General features: G+C 39.2%; 1 non-coding gene across 1 annotated transcript; it reads left to right on the top strand.

The window, feature by feature from the left end:
* The first annotated feature begins 12,646 nt into the window (after nt 1-12,646).
* Trnat-ugu (transfer RNA threonine (anticodon UGU)) lies at nt 12,647-12,721 on the top strand. Its single transcript has one exon. It is a non-coding gene; the product is annotated as a tRNA-Thr (tRNA).
* The last annotated feature ends 843 nt before the right edge of the window (nt 12,722-13,564 follow it).

The following is a 13,564-nucleotide window of genomic DNA, read 5'->3' as shown; positions in this document are numbered from 1 at the left end:
AGACCATAAATGTGTTTAACTTGTAGTTAACCACGGTACTAATGGAAGATTTCACTTGAATGTAATCAAATACTTAAATCTGCGAATATTCTAGCACTGAAAATATCTCGCCAAAGTAAATCGTTAACAAAATCTCTGAATAAACTTCTACAATCGCAGTCCTTGAATTACAACAATCACATAAATAAGAAATGATGTGCACTTGAAGTATCATTTCATAGTCAGAATTAATTGTCACCATTTGGATTAGCGATTATTGAATTTTAGCTCAGTTTGTGAAATTAATTGCAAGATCACAGTCAGTGATCAAAAAGATCAGTCCCTAAATCATGTAGATCATTTTCATACGCCAAATTTAGATATAACTCAGCACATTGTACAAGCTATTATTTGTATTAACTCTTTTGCTCTGCATTCATGGACACAGATCTGGCTCATTTCAAAACCTTCCACAGACTGGCTAAGATGGATTACACCCAACTCTGTTTTATAGATTCCCTATAATTAAAACTGAATTTAGCTGTTGTTGTTTGCTGTCCATTCATAAGACATACATTCCAGATTGATTGAATAGGGGAGGTATATTTATTTTAACTAGAACTTTTAGTCGAAACAATAGTTTCTACTAAATTACACTAGCTGTTTAGCGTAAAGACGAGAATCAGTATCAGTATCAATGTCTTAACTAAAGAAGCTAATTACAATGAAACAAAATAAGTTTAAAAGTTGCTAACGTATTTACAACATTAACTGTATAAATGCTGTAGTCTTTTACATGGCTTTCTCATCCCCCCATCAGAAAGTTAACAGTTGGTTCTATGTTCATATTTAAGCAATAGTAATTAAGTGTTATATTACTGGTATGTTATAATTAGCACAGTCTTTAGCTACACAGTTGCGCCAATGGATTCTAACTAACGAAATGAATGTAATGGATAATACAGATACATTGGATAATCACTGAGTTAATATTTGACATTTTCGGGTACTGTGCATATATCATAAAAGTAACACTGTTGAAGGTACTTAAAAAAATTGGGGAGGGGGGTAAGTGCTACATAACAAGAGGAAGGAATCCACCTACTTTGTTATAATGTGACATGTTCACTTCCATCGTAGCTGACATGACAGTTTGAAAGATAAAATATGAAACAAAAGGTTTGATTTTATGGATAGATCCCTAACTAAAGTTTCAAAATATTATCGTCACTAATGGATTCAGCTTGTTTCTAGTAAGAAACTCTCCTACGCCAATTCAAGAAGAATTTATTTGTTTTTGAATGAAGTTTTCATATCGTTTGACATTAATGTGACGCTTTTGTATCTGTACAGTCACCCACATAAGAATCCTAATTAGAGTCGTTATAGGCAAATCGACAATGGAGAAAATACACTGTGCTACTTAGATGTCTTCTTGCTACTTGAATCAGCAAGTGACGATCCAAGGGATCAGTGTGTCGAGTAGAAATCTTCACATACAAGCCACTGAATTCTGGCCCCTATTTTCTCTGGACCAGAAGTGGGAATCTTCCTACACATCAATCGAGGAGCATGAAGATGGAGTAATATAGAGTAAAAACAGGTCGCTAAATAAAATAACAATTGGGAATTAGATGGTTGAAAGGTGTTTTGATTCGACATTCTGTACTCAACAGGCAAGGTCCCACGACCATCTATTAAAGATGGACATACAGATACAGAAAATACACTGGTGTTCCCAATATTGTGCTAAAAGATATTTTCATGTTTTGTACACTATTTACACATCATTAGCATGTTAAAAATTATGTTGTTAATATACATTAAATGTATCTAACAACTTTTTTTGTGGTGGCACAAAGTACCAACCTCCTTCGCGTTACATGTTATGGAAAATGCGTTAGCGTTGCTAAGGTTAATTCATCTATTCCTTATATCACCAGACTATTGCTTATTAAATCGCACGTGCGTTTAGAATATGTTCGGTTGACATTTAACTCTGCCCTGCTCTGTCCAGAGAACCAGAATGAAACTTCATCTAAAAAACTCCTTACCTAGAGAAGAGTAACAAGACTAATGTAATCCACTTCTAATCAGTTCACCACAGAACATTAATTAATAGAATCAAAATATAATTCACACCAGTGCATCAGTAAATATATAATGCCAACTTGTACATCACCTAATAAACAATAATTAATGCTATATGTATAGAGTGTGGAGAGACAATCATCACATTATATCAGTCACATTCTTGTCACGAGATTTTCTGCATACCACCATTCCTTCACAAAACAACTCAAATCAGACCATATTTATGTTCTCCTTCCCCTACTTAACTATATTTAATAAATTTTTATCGTAGACAAATTTTTATTGATGCATGAACTTCTTAAATTCTACACTGGATGTAAGCTTGATACCATGTGTCCTCTACCGGCACAGAATAGAAAAAGGGGAGGTGGCAGAATGGAAAAAAATACAATAGAAAAAAATGCTACTTAAGTCTATGGATATACTGTTCACCACACACTCACACAAAAGAACTGTTTCTCCCTAGATTCTCTGAAAACGCTGAAAAATGATGTCTCAGTACACTAAACAGATTTCTTACACTACTTTACAAACCACCTTAACACAGTTACACAAAATCCATATTTCTTGCAAATTCCAGCCTTGTCATTGGCAATGAAGTAATAGGACTGCACGAACTCTAGCTTCACTCAAAAGAGGCTTCAACTGAAAGGATAGCTCTGACACAAAATTGAAGAGAATGTCTTGAACTCTCCCCCTAACAGCAGACTTATCAAAACTCAACTTTAACGTAGCATCATCATACCTAAAACTCATTGCACCACAACTAAAGCCTGTCAATGCTTTGCATGTCAAGCAAAAAGCAGTCCCGGAATTGCATTAATAGCCAAATCCTACACAGTCACATAATTGAGAAAAGACAAAGAAATTCAATACTTAGGTGTCTATTCACCTCTGCTCTTCTGATAGTCAGCCCTTTTCCATTAGCCCACTGTTAAGGAAAACTAATCCAAAAACTTACATCTCACATCTGTGAAATGCTGACTCACTCCATAGACATCCGGCTCCCTATATCCAGAACGCAACGTAGAATAATATCATAAACATTTATTTGAAACTCTTTAGATAGCAAAAAACATTTTTATATCCATCGCTTAAGAAAATGACCCAAAACCCTTCAAAAGTCAACATGTTCAGTTTTGCATCACTCAAATCAGCTGCAGACAGCAAGTACCAATCATGTGGCTGTGGTCTCTCCACCTGTACATTCTCCATAGATCAGATGATTGTAAAAGATGAACCTTAGTCTCTATCTTCCCAATGTCCATGACTACCATTTGCTCTACCACCCTGATTGTGACCAAACAGTCTTCTGTTCCAATCATTTCTACCACTCCTAAAATTGGTACTTTCAATGAGGTAATTCTTCTCGTTTCCTACACCTATAACTCCTGTCTGTATCACGTCATGAATAATGGCGCCAATCATCATAATTCCTATTCCTCTGTGGCCTCAGATCAGGAAAAGAAAACTTAGTCTCACTCCTACTACAACTACTCTCTTCAGCACTGTCATACTCTGATTCTCGGAGCAGGCTCTCAAAATCCTGTACATCACTTTTGCACAGACCACAAAGAATTATCTGGTCCAACTTTGATGTACGTTACACGAGACAAATGTGAATCAATGTAGCATGACTGTAAGGATTGTTTCAGAAGTTGATTTTCCAATACCATGTACTCCAATACTGAAGCAGGATACAGAATGTTTATAGAATTTTGTAACCAGTACGCCATGTGTGACTCTGTCTCGTGCTGCATTAGACCATTATGCTGAGAAAAACTGATAATGGAGCTCCTCATACAGCTCACAGTTTCTAGCCAATCTCAATATGTGCATAGTCACCTTCCAAACAGCCACATACAAACTCATTTTTGTGGTCGGTATGCTGGATGAATATTACTTGATGTATTTCTGAACACGAAATCTTAGAATAGAGAAAACATGATTATGTTCAGACTATGCCTCACTTCAAAAGTGACCAAATCATCATTAAAATTACCATGACTATGAAGAATTCTCTTCCTTTCATAGTGAGCTAAAGCAGTGGTTCTCATACTTTCTGATAAAGTGGACCCCCTGCTTATTCAGAAAGTGATCTGTGGACCCTCATGCAATGCTATCTGAAACTGCACACGGTACTGAAAAATGTAGTAATTAGAATTAGCAGAGACAAGACAAAGATGAAGAAAAGTAATTCAGTGAGTAATTTTTCCTGAAAATACGTGATTGTTTCCTGGTGAACGAAGTTTCGGTTGAGAATACAGTAACTAACATTAGTACAATAATATACATAATACAGTAATACTATACAGTACAGTAACTACAGTAACCGAAAATTAATGTCTCTATGTTAAGAAAATCTATTTTATAGACAATGTTCTCAATCGGTGGTCACTAATGTGTGGAATGGTTCAAATGGCTCTGAGCACTATGGGACTCAACTGCTGAGGTCATTAGTCCCCTAGAACTTGGAAGTAGTTAAACCTAACTAACCTAAGGACATCACACACATCCATGCCCGAGGCAGGATTCGAACCTGCGACCGTAGCGGTCTTGCGGTTCCAGACTGCAGCGCCTTTAACCACACGGCCACTTCGGCCGGCAATGTGTGGAATGAAATTCTTTCTGTTTTTCCATAATTCCAATGAAATCTGGGATAAGTTTTGTCACCATGAATCTGAGGTCAGATTCTACATTAAGACGATTTCGCTTTAACATTTTAATACTGCAAAGAGCTGGAAATATTTGGGCACAAAAATAGCTGGTAGGGGAAGGCATCAAATGTTGAAATTCCTATTTAGCCAACTCTTTATACTCACGGACTACCGAAAGCATCAAAATTCATTTTCTATGAAAACGTTTTTCCTTTAATTATGGAAGGATAATTTCAATAGCTGTTCGTGTTCTCTGTCAGAGAAATTCATACTTTGAATGGCGTAGTTTCTTGCTTGACAAAAAACTTGCTTGTCTTGAAAAACAAGCGCACTTCATAGCGCCACTCCCTCTTGACAAACCGACACACTTCAGCATGTAAGTAAAGATGGGTTTGTTCATTGCTAATTTAATCATATAAAACTGTGAAAAGACGATCATTTCGAGAAAGTGATTTAATAAAATTAACAAGTTTTGTAACTTCATACAGACCTGTTTTCAAGTCTTCAGGCATTTTTCTCGGTGCTAAAGCTGTTCTGTCTATGAAGCATGGACTACAATTTTCTTCTGGTGCCTAAGGTTTTACTCGAGCGATTAGGCCTATCTTCAAACCTTCAAAGCACGTGCTATGTCTGTAATGATACCCGCGCATTTATTCCACATAATATCATTGTTTATGATGAACCCATTAACTGCACAAAACACATCTTCCGTCGTTGTTCAAAGACCCTCTGAACAGAATAAAAACTCCTAAAAATTTTCTCTCTACACTCAAGACAGGTGAAGACCAAGATATTTGCTTTTCCGTCTATGTCCGTACTTTCATCAAGTTGTAAGAAACTGTTCTTTCAAGCTGAAGGTCCTATAGTCAGTTCTGCTTTGAACTGTATCATTGGAAAGGGGAATTGAATTTATCTCCTTAGCGGCTGCACCATTTACCATAATTTCAAACATAACTTTCGCAGACGGTAGGATTAAATTTTTCGCAACTGTGTGAGGTTTCACAGATTTGGCAATTAGCAATGACACTTGATGTGACGGTAAAGTAGCTTTTTCGTTAGTATTACCAACTATTGCAGTTTTCAACAGTACACTTTTAGTGCGTTTCATCTCCCTGAAATAGTTTATAAAGAAAAATCTGTGCACTTACCAACGGACCCCTCATGTTTCTTCTCCTAACGTCTTCGAATATTATTGGGTTTTATGCTTTCGTTGCTCAGCATTTCATAACATAAAACAGCCCGAGGCTGCTGGCTGTCATCACTGGCTATGTTTGTAAATCCATAACGAAGATACTTATCAGAATACCTGCGTAGTTTCTTCACTTTCCTTCACGTTCACTTGTAGTAGCTTGCGAACGTGAAGGCTTACTTTGAGAATCCCTGTCCGAGCTAACTCATCAATAGTCTTTCGTTTCACTATAGACGATTGCCACCATAGATCCATTGCGAAATTAACTAATATTGCCACACAAAAGAACGTTGAACAGCTCAGGAACGAATGGCTGGTATCAAATCAGTCTCTGTACATCTGCTTTTTATCCCTATCCACTCAGGTAACATGTATCATGCCCTGAACACATGGCATCTATGAGTTTCCCAAACAGTTATTTTCTCCAGTAAAACTTTTTCCTTGTCTATTGTTTGATGGAATATTGAAGAAAAAAAAAGCATAACTTAACGTCATTCTCTGAGGCTGGAGGTATGTGTGTGTAGTGATGTCATACTTACATCCCACTCAAGTTAAACTGACAATGAAATTATGCGTGATAACTCCCACTATTGTGTCTAAATTTTAAAACACAAGGGGTTGAAACGGTAAATTGGCGATAAAAAGCTTGAAATGGTGAGACATAGTTAAACCGCGTTTTTTTAACTAATCTCATGATCTTGCTACTGAAGATAAAAGAAACATCAAGTGTAATTTCCCATTAATGCTTAACAATATATTGAGTCCCAAGTTTTATAGTTTTTTATTTTTAATTGATCACTCATGGATAATTAAAGAAGAAGACAATTTTTGATTCATCAATAATAAGACTGCAGTGCAATATTATAGTTTCAGGATTGTTCTTACCTTTGTTGGAAAGGAATCAGTTAAAAATCAACGTTGTGTGTGCATGTCATTTTGATATTTTTAATCTCTTCCAGAATTGATTGAATCAAAGAAACATACTTATTTCTCTGTTGCGATCTATCTTTCAAAGTATACTTTAACCGCACATAATTTGAGTTACTTGCAGTGGGGGATTTAGGTACATATTTTGGGAGGGATTTCTCAGTGTTTTATAAGAAATCCCTGAATTTTGGGGAAGTTGTTGTTTATAAGCATACAAATGACTAACATTTACTTCTTTAAGAAAAAAACTGGAATTAGTGGTAATGGTGGGAGCTTTCCGAAACTTGAAGATGAAAATCCATGAAATTCTGAGGAGTTGTGCAGTTAATAACTGACTGCTTTTGAAAAAGGGCCCTGACTCAGAAGAAATTTGAAATAATGGTTGTCAGGCTTCAGAGCAGAAATTTAATAAAGTAGGAAAACATTTACATTCACAAATATAGTATAATTTTTTAATTTCTTTCATTTTACTAACTGAAAAAATTATTCTTGCGTAACAGCTATGTGTTCCGTTGTATCACAATACATTTCAATTCTTAGGCGCCATGGACCCCCTGGCTAGGTACTGTTCAGTCCCAGGGGTACATGGGCCACACTTTTAAAAGCCAATGAACTATAGGAACTCACTCATCTTCATGACCAGAATCTACATCATTACCATCTGGCACACAACATATGGTTTAACAATGGCACTCAACAGTACGTTCCCCCACATTTTCTTTCAATTAATCACATCTGCAGAAGGGTATTAAGTATATCCAACCTCATACAGAAATGATCTGTGGTAATGTGAAATAAAAGTCTTAAGGCAGCTCGCTGTGGACTTTATTAATCACACATATCTTACAGGCTGTTGTTATGGGGTCATTTGCGCCATGTCAGTGATGGACCACTGATCCATAAAAAGTTTCAGCAATTAACATGTAAGATTGGTCCAAGGGAACACTGCCAGTCTTTATTCAGTAAGACCAAAATAATGGCTGTGATATATCTTTATACCTATGTATCATTGATATATACTAAAACCTACATGACAGAGTTTCACGTTAGAGTGAACATACACTCTCATAACACAGAAACAAAAAGAGTATTGACGTTCCTAAGCATAGGCTGACAAAAAAAGGGCAACTCTCACAAAATGACCTGTTTGAAATTCTGAAATAAAATGCAACATTCTACTATCAGTAGGTCTTTCAATAATTTTAAAAGCAAATTGTATAACTGGTTAATAAACAACATATCGTGCAATATAAGAGAATTCTTGTCTACAAGTACCGTAGAAATTGAGATTTAGGACTATGATTACAATTCTGTGGAACTGGTTGACATATGATAAATTGTTTGGATAGGTAATGTGGACAGTAATTAATATAATGATCATGCCTTTAATACAAAGCTCATACCATGACGTGTGTTCAATGGAAAACAAAGGATCTGAATCTGAAATTTAATAAAGACCCAACTTCTTCAGAATGTTACATCAAGAGGTACACTACCACTTGAACTTTTCTTTCTTTCTTTCTTGAGGTCTCAGTCCCATAGCAATTAGGGGTCGGCCTCGTTACTATTGATTTGGCAGTGTTAGTTACAGAGGATGGCCAGTTGCCCTTCCTGCCTCCACCTCAAACCCCCCAGGATTGAATTAGTGTACCCCAGGTGTCTGCATTTAGTGTAAGCCATGGAAGAGTGTGAAAGTGTTGCAGATGTCTGTGAGTCGTGTACCTGAGGCGGAACCAGGTGACCAGCCCGGAATTCAACTAGCAGGATGTGGAAAACCCCCTAAAAACCACATCCAGGCTAGCCAACATACTGGCTCTCATCGGTAATCCGCCAGGTGGATTCGATCCAGGGCCAGCATGCCTACCCAAGTACAGGAGGCAGTGCATTACTGTAGAGATAGTTTCACTTCTTCTCTCAACTGAGTAGTAAGTGCTCTGAATTACCTCTAAATGTCTTCCACATTGGATTCAAAATTCTACTGGAAATTCTGAATTTGCTTTTGTAGTATAAAAACACTACCTCGTTGTTTGCTGGAAACAACCTCCACATTTTCTTTAAACTCTAATTTCCTTCCAAGTTCCTTTGCACCAGTCCTAGTATTCTTTACACTAGTCTCTAACTTTTCATTAAGCCCCTTCTTTGTAGACTCCAGCTTCTAACATATACCTTAGAACATCTACAAATCTCTTATTTCACAACTGTATTTGGAATCTGAATTATTACTCTGCTACTCGTCGTGAAGACGATAGATAAAAGGAGCTATTGGTTCATTTGCATTTATAGCACAACTACTGGCAGAATCAAGTTGACAGACTGTTCCAAATGCATCTACAACTTTGTTCACGTCACTAACTTGCAGAGCTACAAAAGCAACACTGGCAACCTCAGTATTCGCTATTTGACTAACTGCCATACCAACCGAGTCACTACAGGCCACAAATTTATCACTTGGGTAGCAGTAGACAGAACAACATCAGCATCAGACTGAATTTCTAGTCTCGATTATTCATTTCGATCATGGCTCCTCCCAAACAATGTGTTTCTCATCCCTCTTGGCTAGTGTGGACTTGTTCATCATAAAACGAATATCAAATGCTCTAGTAAATGAACAATTGCCTCATGGCAGCACACAGGCTACTTAAAAAATATTTCCTGAGTCCTATTACTAGTTTAAGACCAAAGTATTCCTCCAACAAATCTACAGAAACTCCCTACAAAGAAACATAATAGTAAGGTATAGGACAACAAGAGTCAAAATCTCTCGTCAACAATTGGCAGAATCTAAAAAATCAGGATTTACATGAGATGAAACCCGATATGACAAACATTCAATTTTTGTGGCATATATGTATTAAGAGTTAAATAATCACTCAACAAACATGAAATATTCATTAGGCAAACTACCACAATGATCACAGAAGCACAAACAATTTCACCTCGCAGTTGATAAGGCTGAGTCCATATCATGTCAGCTCCAGATACATATCTCTCAAAGTCCACATACATATTTATAACGATGAAATGAATAATGAAAATTGATAAACCTTTCCTGGCCCCTTGCACTCGTCATACTCTAATCATAAAAAAGCGACTCAACACTCAGTCTCTTCACCGTCTCAACCTGTTGAAACACAGGCTGGGAGTTATGGTGATGATTTGAAAAGACCTCCAATTTTCAAATATGACTTATTAAGTAAAATAATGCCACTTTTTACAGTATAATGAAATCCTTTGTTGTACAATACCATATGTACTGCAGATACGGCTCTCTCTAATTGGATCTAAACTGTCGACTTCTATGAAGCAGGTAGAAGAACGACAACTATAATTAACACAGCACATACAGATCCAACGAATCAGCAATAACACCATGAAATTTAAGTCCCAGACACGATACACAAATTAAAAATAAGAAGTGGTATACCGCAAAAAAATGAAAACCTAGAAAACAAAAGACATTAGCCTGAATGTGGAAATATAGTTCAAAAATGTAATTTTTTTTCTTTTACATTGCTCCACAACAGCACAACAAATTCAACGAAAACAATGTTCTCTGCACTGTAACCACCCGGCCTGCTCCGCGTCGCCATGCATCGGAATGGCTGAGAGAAATGGTGAGGGAGCGGGCAGATTCACGCCCGGACACACAGATAAATAGTGGTAGCATTGACAGAGGTTTGTTAAAGCAGCCTTACGCAGCACTCTGGCCAGCCCCACGGTGACACTCTGTTCGTGCAGAGACAGCGGATTGCTTGATGCGCTGACGCACGAATCACGCCCAGTCACGCCTTTTATCCTGGGTAGCGGTGGCAGCAGGCACGGCACCTGTGGGCCGCCTGTGGCGAAGACGAGCGCGGACCGCACAGGCTCTATGGCGTCTAGTCAGCTATGCATCTCGCACCTACTCTTTGACGCCAGTAGTGGGCTTGGGTGCCTTAGCCGACGCTTGATGCCTTGGTGCCGAGCAGCGGTGTTCCAGTCACCACCCAGGGGTAGACCAGGACGGTGGCCAAAGAGCTGTAGGATTCTAGGAGGCCGAGAGGGCGCGATTCCCTTAGCCGGATCTTAGACAGGTTGCAGTCAATCGGCCAAGGTTGCTCGGAGAGAAGACTGTCTGGATCCCAGCTTCACACGTGATCGAAACTACTCCTAAATCCCGCAGCCCCCACGACAGAGATATAGTGCGCCTCGTGCTGGAACTAAGAGTTAATCAATGGCAGTCTGCCAACCGATTTCAGCACCGAGGGGGGTAGCGGTTTCTCTAAAACTCAAAAGCCCATAGTTTTCTCCACTTCTCCCAACACAGGGTCTTACAAAAAGGTACGGCCAAACTTTCAGGAAACATTCCTCACACACAAAGAAAGAAAATATGTACTGTGGACATTTGTCCGGAAACGCTTACTTTCCATGTTAGAGCTCATTTTATTACTTCTCTTCAGATCACATTAATCATGGAATGGAAGCACACAACAACAGAACGTACCAGCGTGACTTCAAAAACTTTGTTACAGGAAATGTTCAAAATGTCCTCCGTTAGCGAGGATACATGCGTCCACCCTGGGTCGCATGGAATCCCTGATGCGCTGATGCAGCCCTGGAGAATGGCGTATTGTATCATAGCCGTCTACAATACGAGCACAAAGAGTCTCTACATTTGGTACAGGGTTTGCATAGACAAGAGCTTTCAAATGCCCCCATAAATGAAAGTCAAGAGGGTTGAGGTCAGGAGAGCGTGGAGGCCATGTAATTGGTCCGCCTCTACCGATCCATCGGCCACCGAATCTGTTGTTGAGAAGCGTACGAACACGTCGACTGAAATGTGCAGGAGCTCCAGCGTGCATCAACCACATGTTGTGTCGTACCTGTAAAGGCACATGTTCTAGCAGCACAGGTAGAGTACCCCGTATGAAATCATGGCGGATGAATCGAGGAGGTACAGTACATACTGACGAAACTAAAATGAGCTCTAACATGGAAATTAAGCGTTTCCGGACACATGTCCACATAACATCTTTTCTTTATTTGTGTGTGGGGAATGTTTCCTGAAAGTTTGGTGGTACCTTTTTGTAACACCCTGTAGTTACGCATCCGAGATAGTGCTATTGCAAGGTGACGAGTATGTTTGCTTCATCTTACTTGTCCTGTCAGCTATTCCTAGCTCGCTGTGCCCTGAACGGGTTCCTAGGCCCAGTTAATTGGCAACGTGTGAGTTTCTCAGTAGCACACAAGTGCCTGAGTTGGTCAGTCAGGCAGCAGTAGCCGACCGCGACAGACGCAGCAACAGATAAGTAAACCGCTTTTGTGACATTTATGAGTTCCTAACCAAGAGCGAATTTTATTATACCTGTGTGCCTTAATGGTTTAGTTTCTTGAGTTTATGTGTGTAAATTTAAAATCTAATAGTCATAGTTCTCGCGTTTTCGTTTGCGTCAGAAAGTAAACCGATTTTAACTATATATGACGGTAGTATCTGTTCCCGAAAGAACACATACCGTGGATGACCATGCAGCTTTGCTAGAAATGAAATGATAATTATATAGACACCCTAGCTGCAAACAGGCGTTGATATACTTCACTGGGGACATGTTGAAAATGTGTGCCCCGACTGGGACTCGAACCCGGGATCTCCTGCTTACATGGCAGACGCTCTATTTATCTGAGCCACCAAGGGCACAGAGGATAGGGCGTCTGCAGGGACTTGCCCCTTGCACGCTCCCCGTGAGATCCACATTCCCAACATGTCCACACCACTACGGGGAGCGTGCAAGGGATATGTCCCTGCAGACGCACTATCCTCTGTGCCCTCGGTGGCTCAGATGGATAGAGCGTCTGCCATGTAAGCAGGAGATCCCGGGTTCGAGTCCCGGTCGGGGCACACTTTTTCAACATGTCCCCAGTGAAATATATCAACGCCTGTTTGCAGCTAGGGTGTCTATTTAATTATCATTTCATTTCTAGCAAAGCTGCATGGTCATCCACGGTATGTGTTCTTTCGGGAACAGATACTACCGTCATATATAGTTAAAATATGGCTTCCCGGCCATTGACCTTCTTGTGTGAACGCACACGCTATGCCCGAACTCGTACGGGACTTGGTAGATTAATCTGCCACGAGTAATGAGTATGATGGGCAAACATCTATTAGGCGCACTACGAATGTAGTGGTGTGGACATGTTGGGAATGTGGATCTCACGGGGAGCGTGCAAGGGATAAGTCCCTGCAGACGCACTATTCTCTGTGCCCTCGGGTGGCTCAGATGGAAAAAACGAACAAGGAACAACGAAGTAGATGTAAGATGAATGCACTGCATCCGACTGTTAATAACGTTGATGGCAGTGTTTTTTTTTTTTTTTTTTTTTTTTTTTTTTTTTCCCAACCTGTGTGTGGCGCCCGGCCATTGGGCACTCAGTGCTAAGAGAAGACAACTGCCGACATAGGAGATCACATACAAACGGGGAGAAAGAAATGAGACCAAGCTATATGCTTGGGGTATACCATAATAGGCAACCCTCGAGCAGACGAGCGTTGAGTGCCGTCAACGAGCCGAGATGTCTCACGCAAAGAATAGTGGAAACAAACAATTAAAAAAAACTTGTTGTATATTAAAAAGTTAAAAAAGATAAAAAACAAAAAAATAACAAAACACGATGAAAATAAAAGTTTTGCAGCAAAGAGTCATCAACAAGGAATGAAACGTTTCCTTTGCTACAGAAGCAA

Source organism: Schistocerca nitens, chromosome 7 (assembly GCF_023898315.1).
Source record: "Schistocerca nitens isolate TAMUIC-IGC-003100 chromosome 7, iqSchNite1.1, whole genome shotgun sequence".
Taxonomy (NCBI): Eukaryota; Metazoa; Arthropoda; class Insecta; order Orthoptera; family Acrididae; genus Schistocerca; species Schistocerca nitens.
The sequence above is the reverse complement of the archived record's forward strand: the minus strand, read 5'-3'. Positions and strand labels throughout refer to the sequence as shown.